The sequence below is a fragment of the Heterocephalus glaber genome, unplaced genomic scaffold (genome assembly GCF_053883595.1).
Source record: "Heterocephalus glaber isolate CG9 unplaced genomic scaffold, H.glaber_assembly_v1.0 deba00001543, whole genome shotgun sequence".
In the NCBI taxonomy this organism is placed as follows: domain Eukaryota; kingdom Metazoa; phylum Chordata; class Mammalia; order Rodentia; family Bathyergidae; genus Heterocephalus; species Heterocephalus glaber.
Window position 1 is genome coordinate 7,597,047 of NW_028258336.1, and position 15,414 is coordinate 7,612,460.

The 15,414-nt window shown below is 39.1% G+C and overlaps 1 long non-coding RNA gene across 5 annotated transcripts in view; it reads left to right on the plus strand.

The window, feature by feature from the left end:
• The window catches only part of LOC110345479 (uncharacterized), a 442,224-nt gene that overhangs the window by 360,317 nt on the left and 66,493 nt on the right, over positions 1-15,414 (plus strand). For all 5 annotated transcript variants that reach the window (XR_015442355.1, XR_015442357.1, XR_015442358.1 and 2 more), the window contains one exon: positions 5,403-5,652. This is a non-coding gene — a long non-coding RNA (uncharacterized LOC110345479). The remainder of the gene's footprint in view (positions 1-5,402; positions 5,653-15,414) is intronic.

The following is a 15,414-nucleotide window of genomic DNA, read 5'->3' on the forward strand; positions in this document are numbered from 1 at the left end:
AACTCAAAAAGCTGAGGCAGGAGGATCACCATGAGTTTGAGACCAGCTGGGCTACACAGTGAGAGTTAAGGTCAGCCTGAACTACCTAGAGACCCTGCCACAAACAAACAAACAAACAAACAATAAAAACCCAAAATAATAATCAGTAGTGATAATGATAATGATAATAAAGTGTGTCTATAATAGCATAAAAAGGAATATGGGAAGTTATTCTAATAGTATACAGGAAGAGAAAATATATTTCAATAGATATTTACATTTTGTTCAAAAGAAGAGCATTATATCTTCTACAGTTAATGGGTGTATTCTTTTATTTTAGTAGAAGCTCTCTGCCTTTTGTTTAATGGAATTTCCCTATGTGGTTAATTTTGCTAATGTTAATGAAATGCCATTATTTAGTGGTTTGTACATTCTCAAGAATGTTTTTGTATAAAATGTATTTTATTGGTGTGAAGGTAGCATCTTTTAGGTAATAAGGATAACACCTTAAAAACAAACACAAAACCACAGAGTGGCAACATGTGTCTGTAATCTCAGCACATAGTTTGTAGAAGTTTCAGTCCATGGTCAGCTAGCTCCATGGCAGGTGGGCTGGCAGAGGGGCTTAGCAAAGGGAAAAGTCCATGGCAGGGCAAGCAGGAGACAGAAAACAGTGAGCCTCCCTTTCCCTTTTTTTTTTCATCCAGGCTATAATCCTATTGGTTAGTGCCACTCACTCCCAGGGTGGGGCTTCTGTCTTCAGTAAATCTATTCCACCACACTCAGAACCATACTAATCAGATCAGTGGACAGATCCAGTCTCTCATGTCAATAATTCATATTCACACACTCTAGATCCTGCCACCTCTGTAAAACTCCACCTATGAACTCATGAAGCTTTGGGGGTACATTTAGATGTGAGCCATAACAGGGGGGTTTAGGTGTTGTATTCACTGAGTAACATCCAGGCACCATGCTTTTCTCTGTACAGCTCTCTCACTTAACTCTTACCTCATCCATCCCAGGTAGGTTGTCTTATTCTTACAAATGAAGATACTGAGGCTTAGGGAGGTTTATTAACTTCATTTATTCATCAAGTGTTTTAATGCTTACTATGTTCATTGCTGGTATCTGGGATAGACCTGCAAGCAGAAAGAACATTATTTCTGCCCTCAAGGAGCTTACATTTTAGTGGAGGAGAGGGCCCATAGAGCAAACCAATAAATATGTATGACGATGTCAGGCTATGCTGGGTTTCATGAAAACATCTGAATGAAGAGGCTTGGAAAAATTTGCCCAAAGTCACAGTAGTGAGTGGTGAAGGTTCTGTTTGAATGTAGATAGTGTTGTTGTTGTTGGGGGCTTGGAATTGGGATTGAACAAAGGGTCTTCATACTGAGCTACATCCCTAGCCCTGTTTCACTTTGTATTTTGAGACAAGGTCTTGCTAAATCATTAGATTTTCCAGGCTGAGCTTGAACTTGTGATTTTCCTCACTCAGGCTCCCAGAGTGCTGGGATTACAGATGTGCACCACCATGACTGGCTAGATATCACTTTTGAACTCCACCACTACTACAGAATTGCAAGCTCATCACTTCTAAGTCACTCTAGAAAGAGGCTAGAATACATGAGTGAAAAGTAAAGACACAGACCTATTCGAACTCTTCCTGGATTTTATTTTCTTTTTTCATTCTCTACCCACATGACACTGGTAATTAGAACATTTCCTAGTCCTCTTGTTTGTAATATCACTAATATTTATTAGAATGCATTTCTGAGTAAATGATGTTAAATGTTTTTTCAATTCCTTAAGTGTAATTTGCAGAGCTATCCTCAGTTTTGTTCCCTGGTGGCAATGTATCTGTCGCACTCAATTTCTAATAAGTGTATCCCCTCCATGAAATGAGGAAAATGTGTGCTGAAATCAGATGCAGATATGCTGAAAAATGAAATGGTGGGGGCTTTGAGCCAGATATTTGGAAGGATGATTGTAGTTATTCTGTGGATAAATGGTGGAAAGGTAGGTAAAGGCTTCTGTTAAAGAAAGGGAAAAGCAAAGCAATGATTAAAACAAACAGAAAAAGGTGGCCTAAGGTCTAGACAGTGAGAATGTATGCAAACTAAAAAATTGGGAAATTTATGTTTTGATACTAAAAAATTAGGAAAACTAAATCAGGTTTAGAAAAATCCAGTGATATCTACTACTAAGGATTAAAAAGGTGCCAAGAATGTTTATATCTTAAAACCTTGTTCAAGTTATCTATTCCTTTGTTAAACATAGTGATTAATGAAAGTGATGTTCAGTTGTTTTATCATGATTTCAAATCTACAGAAAAAAACCTTCAGAATGAAATAGAAGGGAGAGCACTTTTTTGGGGTTTTGGTTGCTGATAATGGGAGGTCATCCCTGCACACCATAGCCAGACCCAGTGACATTTGAGATGCTGTGACTACTTTCCTAGGAGAAAATGACCCTCAAGAAGAGATCAAAAGTTTCAAACTCCTACTTATAAAGTAATGGCGATGATCAGATGTAGTCCATGAGCTGACTTGTGTTTATTGAAAACACATTAAATACTTAGCATTTTGTTCTTTTATTCTTTAGCTTTTATGTGACATTCTTGTGTTTCCTGTTTAAAATGACTACAGAAAATAAAGGTGATTTTACATATATGTATTTCATTTCCTGGCTCTTATTCTTGACTATATCTTTATGTATATATAAATAGAGAGAGATGCTATATCTTTATAGATGCTTAATATTTTGATAATAACTGACAAAAATCAATCCAGCATTTCTATGTTAAGTATATTGCCTTAAAAGTACACTTTTCACTAACTGTAATTAAAAGTCTTATAATGAACAGCACGGTTAATTTCTCAAGCAGCATAACTTATATCAATTTTGTAAATTTGAGGGTTAACTTTAAATTGTTTCTGTAATAATATTTTAGTATTCACTACAAGTCTGCATGGGTCAGCTCAGACTCGGGGGAATTCAGCACTTATATTGTATACTCAGTTCATCTTTTGCAACTATATTGGCTAACTTGCAAATTTATCTGTAGTATGCCTGGTTGGTTATGTAGAGAAAACAGCTATTCTCTGGGGGCTAATGTCTCTTCTCCACCAATCAGAATGCAGTTCATGATTCATTAGGTGGGTTGGCTAGATTATTTAACTTAAATCAATATAAATTATTTAATTCCTAAAGCCTTCCTGGTATTCAATATGAATGAAACAATTATTCCTGGACACAGTCATCCAAATAACACCACACAGTTTTACTAAGCCCCAAGATAGTCATTAAATCCCAGCTATCCGCTGCTTTACATAAACTACTTATGCTGAGTTTTTGAGGGTATACTGTTGCTGAAATTGTTCAGATTCATTAAGAATATGTTATTCTATATTTAATGAGAAAACATCCCAATTACATGGCAATCTGAGAAATCATAAAATATTTCTGGGTAGCAACTTTGCCCTTGTTTTGATAGCTTGCTTTCTTTTGCTATCTTTTCTTTTCTATGGGGAAAAGAAAAACTCCATTTTTTCAAATGCCAGATCACTGCTGAAAAGCATTTCTTGAGGCTACCCATGTCTTGATGTCACCTCTAGCTGACCAGTGGCTGGTGGACAAAGCATATGGGGCTGGTGTGTCCATCAGCTTTTTGTCACTGTGACACAATGACTGAGACAATAACTTAGAGGAAGAAGGTTTATTTTGATTCATGGTTTCAGAGGTTCAGTTCATGGTCATTTGACCCTACTGTCTTTGGATCTGTGGTGAGGCAGTACATTATGGTGAGGAGTATTGGCAGAGGAAACTGGTCAGACCATGGCAGCCAAGAAGGAAAATGAGAGAGAGAGAGAGAGAGAGAGAGAGAGAGAGAGAGAGAGAGAGAGAGAGAGGAGCTGAAGTCCCAATCTCCTCTCCAAGGGCATGCCCTTCGTAGCCTAACTTTCTCCCATTAGGCCCCTATCTCTTTGAGGTTCTACCACCTCCCAATGGCAGTGCAAGCTGGCAAATAAGCTTTTTTGGTACCAGGGATTGAACTCAGGGCCTCATGCTTGCCAGGCAGGCGTAGCAACACTGAGCTAAATCTCTGGTGCAAATAAGCTTTTAACATGGGCTTTGGGGCACACTTTCTCAAACAGTAGCAGCTGGTATATTTTTCCTCTTAAACGTAAGTCATGTGACATGTGTGTCCTTTGTTTTAGATTTGGGTTCCTGAAAACAGTCTCTGAGACAGTAAATTGTAGGGCTGATTCAATTAAAATTGGTAGAAGGGGAAACTCAAATGCAGTGCTTAGGACTCCATGGACCTAGATTGACCTTCATAGATGCCCTGAATTCAGATAAAAGTGTTGGACCATTATCCATGCATCAGCAAGTATCAGCTGTGGGCTACTCTCTGGGCGGGGCATGGCCTTGTAATTTTCAGCAAACCATCAGCAGCCAGTAATCTCAGCAGTTGAGGAAATGAATAGCTCAGTGCTAAGGACAAATGTTAGAGTTCTACCAATGCTCTATCCCTATTTTACCAAAACCTGGGTAAAGAATACCAACAGAAACAAGATACAGAGGAACAGCATTGTTTCTTTTAACACAGCATTTCTGTTATTTTCTTGCAACAAAGCTCAACTTCAATCTTTAAAAATGTATTGCTCTTCTTTCTTTCTTTTTTTTTTTTGTATTACCCTTCTTTGGTCTTTTCCTACTCTCTCTGCTTTGTCCCAAACAAGGCCAGGAATGCAGTAAGGTAGACCACAGAGAATTTTAGCCCTGGAGAATAACAAAGTGTAGAGCAGTTCCTGTGAAATGAAGCTGGAACATTGGTGGTGGAGTTACTGAGGTCTGCTTAGAGGCATTGGAATAAAAGGACACTTGAAAAAAGAAAGGAGAAAAGGAGCCAGAAAAAAGCTGCTTAGTTTAAGAGGGGCTTTAGGTCATAAGGACAGTTCATTCTTTCTCTCATTATTCCTTCTAGAAGCCACCAAGACGCACGTGGGTACACATATTGGCATTTCTCTAGCTAGACACACTCAATCACCCTCTCTGATCTCCAGGAAACCCCCTAGAGCTGTTAGGTAGTGGCTGAGATAACCTTTGTTATGAAGGTCTCTCTTCCCCACTTCCCCCAACACTACCTTATACCTGTTTTGCTACTTAGTCTTCCATAATCTTTTCATTCATTTAATTCATAGTCATTAATTTACTCATTTATTGAATTGCTACTATGCGTCAGCTCTATTTACTCTAGGTATCCTGATTCTCAACAGATTGCCTGGAACTTTTGATTTTTGTCATTTGTTTTGCTTTCCTTTTGGTTCTTATCTTTTTAACTGACTTCAGATTCAGCTGGCCTTGATCGTTGATCTATGAGTACATTTTATATTGGGTTGGTTTTCTCTTTTCAGATCAGAAAACACTGATCCCTGCCTGATAAGCTAGCCTGGTATCTTCATCTCCAGATAAAGCCCATTACAAGTGCTTTGGCCTTCAGGTCTCTACCCCTTTCCTCCGATCATGGATGCTCTTGCAGCACCTACCAGCCACTGCCACCTGAAATGAGCAAAAGATAAACATATCCATGAATAAGAACATCTATAGCAAATGCTACAAACAACAGCCAGCATGTAGCGGCTGAGGACAACACTTAGGAACATGGTAAGTGGAAACAACAAAACAGGACTGTGTCATTAAAGCACAGTCATTTGACTTGTATGTAATTATTTTTCTCTTTCTCCATTACATTTCTCTTCCAGGGAGCAAATCTAACTAAACAATTGTTCTACATTCATTTGGAAAACATTTTGATGTTTCTGATCTAATATTTCTAGGTCAGTTTAGTCATGGTTTAAAGTGGTTCTTTAGTTAGAATTTTCTTTCTATCTATCTTTTTTTGGAAGATCTTTTATATTTCCTTGCTCAACAAGTTTGACTTTCTGTTTTATGACTTGGTTCAATGTTAACACGGTGAGTACATGTTCTCAAGTTTCATGCCTATTTAGATCTTTCAACATATCAATATATGGTGCCAATGTCAAGGATTGGAATGGGACAAAGAGTATTTTGTCTCTTAGCACCAGGAAATTCAACTGTAAGGCTTGTACTCATCCATTAAGTTATACCACCTGGATAGAAATACAGAAAGATAACTGCAAAATCCAATTATAAATGCCCATTTGGCTTCAAATGCTTCTATGCTACTCCCTTCTGTTATAGACACATTTTTCCACAACTCTGTTCTGCTTATCTCAGCCAGGAAGCCACTGTTGGTGAATTTTCACTTTCTATGCATGCTTTTCTGTTTCACTTCTTTATTGACTTTCCATATATTTTCGATTTTCACTTGAAGATGCATCTGAAGTCCCAGGACTATCCCTATTAATTTTCCCCTTTGCTATGATTTGGTTTCCATTTAAATTTCATAGCAATGTTATTTAAATTAGTCAAGATAGAACTTTATGAAGGACTCAATATCAAAATTCAGTTGCATTGCAAGGAATTATGGGTATAATCGGAAGCAAGAGCATTTAAAAATCTCTATTGAGGTTCTTTAACTGAGTCTATTGGAGGGTAATGAAATAGCCTGTGTTTGATTTATGACAATATATTCTGACATATAAAATGCTATTTGTAAATAGTTTAATAAAAGGCTATTGCTCTAAATTCCAAATTAGCGCTGGAGGTGATTTCTATTAGAGAAGACACCAGTGCAGGATTCCGTTCTTAATGTTAAATAAAATGAGTTCCTTTTCTCTATACAATACACACTGTTGACTCATAGCACAGCTCTGGGGACCTGCTGTTGTATGCAAAGAATAAAAAAATATCTCTGCTCATTGTTTATTTACTACATTTTGGGGTGCATATGGCAAAATCATTTTCCTTACAGTCCCCAGTTCAGTTTCTTTCTCTTGATTATGTGTTAAAAAATCTGCACATATGGTTCTTCCATGTTGCAGTTTAACCATGTGAATCTCCAAGACTCTTTTATTCAATGACATTTCTAGTATTTTAATGAAGGTTTGACATTTTCACGTTACAAATTTGTTTTATTTTTATATTCATTGAAATGACTTTCATTCTGCCTTTGTGTGCTACTGGTCTACAATTTCTAAAGGTGCTTGGAGACACCTTTTCAAAAAGAGGAAGTACATCAGGCAGGATTCTCAGTGTTAGTGTTCAAGGAGTATGTTTGTGAAAAGATGTCTTGCAAGGTTATAAGTGTAGGGTTTTTGTTCTGAGCAAAATCAAATACTAGTTCCTTTTGAAATGGCAAAGGCCAAAAATGATTTGGACTGGGGCTCAAAAATTTAAATGCCTAGAGGGCTCAATGGGTGACATAAGTTAAAGAGGCAGCCCTGGCAGACTGTGGAAAATAGTAGCAGCATGCCCCATTTAAAGAAGTCAGTGGTGGATTTGCCATTTCTGATGGTTGCTATGAGGGAATGTCCAATGTTGTTAGGTTTTTCAGTATTCTAAAGGAATACAAGAACCAAGGTATTTAAGGGAAATAGTCTGACTTTTCTGTTTGCTATAGTCTAGTCTAGTGTACATCTTTACATATGTACTAAGTTTACAATGAATGGCTTATGCTTGCAAATAGTCCAGAAGGAAGGCATGGTTGGAGGTTGTCTTTCAAGTGCCCAGAACCTCATTCGGGGAATCTTCAGTTGGCTGCCAAGGGCAGAGTGGTATGTGGCTTCATTCTGAGATTGTAAAAGGGACCCATGCTGTACCGTAATTTTTGGAAGAACTCTCAGACTATAGGGAGGTTTTGACATGACATACATAACTAAAATATAAGCTGAAGTCAGGTAAATTCCCAAAGGATGTTCAAATAAAATTCAAAAGAGAGAGAAGTCACATTTTTTTTGGTACCAGAGATCGAACTCAGGACCTTGTGCTTTTGAGGCAGGTGCAGCGCCACTGAGATAAATCCTCAGCGAGAAGTCGCATCTTATTGGTGAGATCAAGGGCAGACTCATACCTGGTGAGATGAGCCTTGACAATGAATATAGAATTGTGGTAGATGTGGGCACAGATTTCAGGTGGAAGCAACAGATGATTTAAGGATGACGAATAGGTATGGGAGAAAGCAGGAACTAGAGCAGTATAAGCCAAGTGCTGTCAGAAAGAAGGCAAGGCAGGTAGGTTGAATGTATGTTACAGAGGACATCAGATGCTAGGCTGAGAAATTTACAGAGGACATCAGATGCTAGGCTGAGAAATTTACACAATTATTTTGGTAGATGAAGAGAAACCACTGATGCTTTTTGACTTGGGAAGTTCTAAGTCTATTGATCTCTATATGTGAAAGTTTAAAATAACTAGATGGCAAAACAGGAGAGAGGGGCCATTGGTTACTGCCAATTTAATTTAAGCTTATTTTGGGTTGTGTGTCTGTACTTTTGGTGGCAGCTTTCTTCTGCACTCTCAGGTAAGGGATTCAGCAGCCCTGGTCCCAGGAGGAGAATTGATACCCAGGTGACTATGTGCAGTGTTTGTGGCTGAGGCATCAGCCTAGGATGTGCAGCCCTGATGGTCTCAGGGAACAGAATGCCACATTTGCAAGGACTACTTCTTCCTCACCTTTCTGGCTATTAGAAAAGCATTCTAGGCAGAGGAAATGTCAGGGTAAGGGCTTCAAGGCTGGATATCTCAAGTAGGGCTGGAGTGAAGTGAGTGAGGGGAGAGTCACCAATGAGACCAGCAAGGTGCCTGTTGTCAGATAGTGGAGGGCACCATGCATGCAAGGTTTGGCTTTTACATTATTAAGGTGGGAAGTGACAGGGTGGGGACTGCTAGGTAAGCGAGTGACATAGATGATTTTGGACCTAATTGAATTGTTTTTCTTGTCTTTCTTATTTTCCATCTCTCATTATTCCCTCTCCCTCTCCATTTTTACTATTTTTTTTCTGGAGAGTTTCTTCACTTTGTTTTTTCAGTTCACCTATAGAGTTTTAAAATTTGCTGTAACATTTTAAATTTCCAAACACTCTTATTTTTGGAATTTTGAGTTTCCTGTTTTATTTCATGGATTGGCAATCTTAGTGTATTATCCCAGAGATGTTGATCAAAGCTTAAGGGAATATTTCTTTTTCCAGCCTTGACTTTCTTGTGAAAGTCACAAGACTTTTTCAGTTGTTTTAGGCTCTACCTTTCACAATTTAGAGGCTTTCCTCAAATATCAAAGGACTTCAATACCTGTACACATTTGAAATTAAGGAACTAAAATGTTAGAAGAGCTGGTTGTGAATGTGGGCTTCTGAAGTAGTAGCATCTCCAGAATAATAGAGTGCCTGGGTACCCTATTATTGGGTAATAGATCCAACTATTTTTTTCCTTAAATTCTTTTATTGGTACATTTTAGGTATATAATATGTTTACATTTATCATTGGGTGCTTGTACCTGTACATGATGTATCCTGGTTCTTATTTTTTCCCCATTGCCTGTGTGTCCTTCACCCCCTCCACCCTTCCCTATTTACATAGGCTTCATTTCCACTTTTTTTTCTTTTCTCATAATTTTTCCTTTCCCTTCTTTCCTTTCCCCTTCCCCTCCCACCACCCCTACACCTTTGGACCTTTTCTTCCTATTTCAAATTATCAATTATTCATTTTAATCCTTATTTACACTTTCAGTTTCTCACACTAGAGAAACTATTCGGTATTTACACGTGTGTCCTATTTATTTCACTTAAGAGTATGGCCTCAATATGCATCCATTTAGCTATAAATGTCTCTAGTTTCTCATTCTTTATGGCTGAGTAGTACTCCACTTTATAAAAAAACCCACATCTTCTTTATCCAGTTTCCAGTTGATGGGCACTTGGGCTTTTCCAAGCTTTAGCTATTACAAACTGTGCCGCTATAAACATGGATGAACATATATCTCTGTGGTATGATTCTTTTAATTCTTTTGGGACGATACACACCACAGGGGAATAGCTGGGTCAAATGGGACCTTTAGTCCTAGTTCTTTGAGGTATCTCCATACTGATTTCCACAATGGTTGCACCAGTGTGCACTCCCACCAACAATGGAGAAGGGTTCCTTTCTCCCCACATCCCTGCCAGCATTTGCTATTGGTTGATTTCTTGATAGCGGCCATTCTTTCTGGGATGAGGTGGAATCTCAGTGTTGTTTTCATCTGCATCTCTCAAATGACCAGTGATGTTGAACATTAGACCCAACTATTTTGTTGGAGGCACCAAACTATCAGCAAATATGCATCTTTTCATCCCAGAGAAGAGAAATCCTCTAATCTCATGCATGGGATGATAGAAGGAGAGCAAATTGAGATTTTGTATGTGAACCAAAAACTCATTTCTGACATTGTAGAGAGAGGTGATTAGAGGATCTCAGTGACAACATGTCTATTTTAATTTAGGCATCCTAATTTCAATAAGGTGGTTTATTTTGTCACAGCACTTCCTTTTTATGGTTTATCAGAGAATCCCAAGGGAGGATTTATTTGTACTCATCCTCTGCCAAGCTGTTATGTCCTTTGTGCCCCTGGATCAGGTGCAGATGCAGCTTATTGGTTGCTTGCTGCCAGTACCTCAGCATTCCTTCCTGGAATTCCCCCTGATGTGGAGACTTCCTGTTATCACAGAAATGCCTGTCTGTGCTGCTCTGTGTAGGCTTGCAGTATAATGTGACTGTCCCCAGTTCTTGAGTCCTTTGTGCTTTCTCTGTGGCCTTTGTGATAGCTCTCTGCTGATATGACCAGGCCTTGGAGTCTTTTTCCTCCAGTCAGGCTCAAAATAAGGTGTAAGTTTCCCTAACTAAACTATCTGGGCATCAAGTATTTCAGCTGAACAGAATGTTAAAATGAAGGCTCCATGTATAGCTTAGTAAACTGTATTCTGCCAGGAGTATCAATTTCTTGGTTTTGTTTATATACTATAAACAATATGCCATCACTGGGAGAAGCTGGTGAAGGGATCTCATTCCTTCCCTCTATCATTTTTGTAAGTCTTAAAAAATTGTTTTAAAGGTGGGATCTTGCTTCCCAGACTGGCCTTGAGCTCATAGGCTCAAATGATCTGCTTGCTTCAACTTCCTGAATGCTGGAGCTACAGATACAAGCCACCTGCAACTCATGATTCTGTAATGACTATGAAGTAATAATTTACTTCAACTTTTCAAAGTAGGATAACCTACTCAAGGATACACGAATAGGAGGTAGACACAAATTCCTTTATGACCTTGAGCTGATCACTTACATCAGCCTAAAAGAAGTTGGAGAGTTTAGGACAGGTTCTGAGCTATAAATTAGAAGAGATTTCAGTGGCAAGATTGGTGATGAGTCTATACCTAACCTTCTCTCAAGAGAAACTGGTAGTTCTAGGAATCATCCAAATGGTTTTTCCCAAATAGTCATTGCGTCCAAAAATGAATTCCATTTTCCACCCTCAAATTCTGCTTGTAATCCTTCAGATATATGTTTCCAGCATTCATAATTTAAGATCCAATCTCCACTAGACTCAACACTACATAAGATTTGGAAGACCAGTTCAACTACATCTTGTTTAGTTTGGGCAGCTATAACAAAATACCTTAGACTGAATGACTTAAACAGTAGACAATTGTTTCTCACAGCTCTAAAGGCTGGGAGGTCCAAGATCAAGGTGTTGCTAGATTCCAGTCCTGGTGATAGACTTCTTGGCTTATAAATGGCCACCTTCTCCCTGTGTTCTCACATGATCTCCTCTTCTTACAAAGACACTATTTTTATCATGGGACCCCACCCTCATGACCTCATCTAATCCTAATTACCTTCCAAAGGCCTCATCTCCAAATACCATCACATTGGAGATTAAGGTTTCAAAGGATTTTAATGTACCTAAGATTCAAGTGAGTTTAATTGCATGCCAAAAGCTTAGTGATGAAACTGATAAAGGTAAACTGTGGCACACATTAAATGAGATAGAGAAATGAGTGTGTTGTATTTCTTTTTATAATAAAACTTACCAAGTTCTTCAGGAGGTCACAATTCTTCATCTAGTTTCTAGCACAAAGTCTTGCTCATAAATAGGTGCTCAAAATTGCTGGTAGTGTAAACAAGAATAGTGCCAGATTGGTACTTCACCTTCCCATTAGGAAACATACATCCTGATCGTTGGCCCTCCATTTCATTAACCACTGCTTTTCTACTGCTACATATACTGTAGCTTTTGATTTTGAAAGCAAGAAGTGAGAGATTAGGTGGAGAAAGGAGAAGCAGGAGGGTGTTCTCCATAATAATTTGAAAAAAGAGTGAACTTACATCCTACTGAAAGTTAGGTTTAAAGGCAGAATTCAGAACAAATGTGTTAGTCTTAAAAATTCTTTAGGAAAGCATCACATTGGAGAAATAGAAAACACAACCAATGTTTCTTCCAGCACTAGAACAGCCCACTCCATTTTTTCTATTCAGCATTGGTTGAAGTTGGCTTGAATCAAAGGGTTATATTGTATGAAGAAGATATTTTTAAATGCTAAAACTAACTGCATGTGGTGATATGCTGTCACTATGAAAAGCAAGCCAGAATGGAGACTACTTAAAAGATGTCAATTTTCTACCTTCCCCTCAGTCCTACATTTATAGAAACATTGAGTAGAATGGCAGAAGGAAATCTTATTTCTCTCTCTCTTTCCCATCCTCCATCCATCTTACTTTCTTGTTTGGCGCAGCATACATAGTTATTACCCTCAAGTTAAAATGTGCAAATGATGAGGCTTCTGTATATCCTGAAGTCTCCACTTGAACCTTACCTGGCAAAATCACAGGAATTTTGCTGCTTGTTCTGAGCAGAATGGAGCTGTATCACCAGGGTGATATGTGCTGGGATGTTCAGAGGAAATGTGAGCCAGCCAGGTCAGCACTCTGCCATGGTGAGTCTGGCCAGGAATGAGGGTGACTGGTCTTCCATTAGTGAGAAAGCTTGAGTTGTGTGTACTTCATTTGGTTTCAGGGTTTTTCAATGGACTCTGGGTATCACCATGCATCAAAGTGGGACATGTGTTTGTCATAGTGGAAGGAATTTGGTTGGGGAGAAAGAGAATCAAAGGAGAATTCTAATCTCAGCTTTTTCTAGCTGTGAGATTTTTGGCAAAATGCTCGCCAATTATTATGTAGATAATAATATACTACGGAGACATGATGCAGAAAAAGAAAAAATATCTATATGGTGTTAGACCAGGGCAGGTGGGAGTTTGATTGAACAAACAAAGCCATGATGGCTAATAGCACACAGATACCATATGATCAGATATGAGTAAAGGACTGGCAAAGAGGAGGTAATTGGCATGGAGAGCACTGACCTGTTATTCAGGAGATCTGGTCTCTAGGTCTAGGTGAGCCCTGGCCAAGGGCTCTGTTTTCTCTATTTGCTTAATGGTACAATGAGGGACTTGGATCACACTTATCATGCCTCAGATTTAAGATAAAGATACTCTATCGAGTCTCTCCTCAAATTTTTCTGTGATCCTCAACTAATTCATCCCAAATCAAACCTATTTCTTTGCCTGGTCTAGTGGCTCAACACAAAATAGTTTCAGGTTCTCTTTTCAGTTTTTTCTGCTACCCTTTCTGTAGAAAACCCAACACCAGGAGCTGGGGTTACAGTTCAGTACAGCATATTTCTAGCATACTCAAGGCTCTGGGTTTGATTCCTAGTACCCACAACAAAGCAAAACAGAACCCCAGCACTGCAGCAATTTGTCCCTTTGTTGCTTGTTCCCTGCACTGTCACCTCTTTCCCTTTGTTTTTGCTGGTTTCTCGTCCCAAAACCTCTGCCCATCCTTCACTGAATGTCATACAACACCATTTCTCTGAAGCTCTTTGTATGCTCTCAAGATAGTTGTGCTGGGTGTATTCTTCTGTTGGTCCCCCACCACAGACCTGTAGGTGGCTCCTGCCAGTGGAGGAACACTAGGATGATGGAGTACAAGAAGTTTCCTGTCACCTTGAAATCATACAGCTGACCACTCTGGCATGTCTATGATTACAGTGGTCTATCTGGTGTCATTTCAACTGGTAATTGTGTGGATGAGGCTGGTGGGTGAGGGAAAGACCCTTTAAATGATGCTTCTACATAACTCTGAAAGAAATATCCTGCTCCTCACAGTCAGGTTCTGGAAACAGTGAGGCACGGATGACATTTCTTTTAAGCAATATGCAAAGTTTTCCCCAGAGGAAAGAGATTAGAAGACAACATTAATTATTCTCAAGACTGTGAGTCCTGATTTTCACTAATTGCTTAAATTTGCCACCTGCTTATTCCGACTGGTGACATTCCACTGGTAGGAAATGAGACCTGCAGAGAGAAAATCTTTCCTTCTCAGAGGGCCTGCTTCACCCCTACAGAAGGTGGGGTAAGGACTTAACAGCTGCATTGGGAAAGTGAGAGTCTAGGACCCGTAACTACTGTTTCTGACCAATGATGAGAATTCAGGAAGTTTATTCCACTGCGTAGCACAGCAGTTAGCATAGTGGAGCCTGGGGTGACATTTTCTACATTCAAATCCCAGTGCCCACCCTCTCATCATGTGAACTCTATGATTGTCTTAGTCACTTTTTTCATCACTGGGACAAAATACCAGAAATGCACCATAAAGGAGGAGTTTATTTTGTCAAAGGAAGGATCTGGAAAGGGAGACATACCCTCCCCCAGTGACCCACCACTTCTGACCAGATCCCACCTTCCAGCAGCACATTCAACTGCTGAACTGCTTTCAGCAGATGTATTTCCTAGATGACCCCAGAGATCCTCAGCATACTATGTTTTGTGGCCTGACGGTGTTTTGACTGAGGATGGGTAAAATGGCTGAAGTGTTAGGCAGCTCCCGAGAGCACATATTATGTTTACCTGTTTCCTAGTTCATTCAACTGGTATTCATTGAGCATCTACATGTATATAATGGACTAGTCCGAGTAACAAATGTTTGCTGAAATTTGACACAGTACAAATGTAACCTTTCTAAAACATACATAATACATAACTCCCTCGATTTCTATTTATTAAGCATGAGACAAGCCTGGGTTTTTTTGCCTTTATCCAGCTTATCACCTATTGGACTCCGCTATGATATACATCAGGGAGTCAGTGGGGGAAATTCAGGATAGGAGAGCTAATCTTGAGTGAATTTTAGCAGGAGTGAACCTTACAGGAGGTGTAATAGTCAATGAGAAGCAAGTGTAAGGAAGCAGGTGAAGTGTTCCAGGCCAGACAGCCCGAGAGGTCAGAATAAAGGGGTGAACAAAGCCCAACTAGGGTCCTAAAATAATGAAGACTGGAGGAGTTTCAATTTAAACTTCAGGACAGAGGATGGGTGTTGAATTTATGAGAGTATAAGGAAATATTTGAATTTTAGAAAGATTATTCTGGTCACAGTAGGAGAATGAGTGGAGAGCCAGAGTGGAGAGAAGTGTC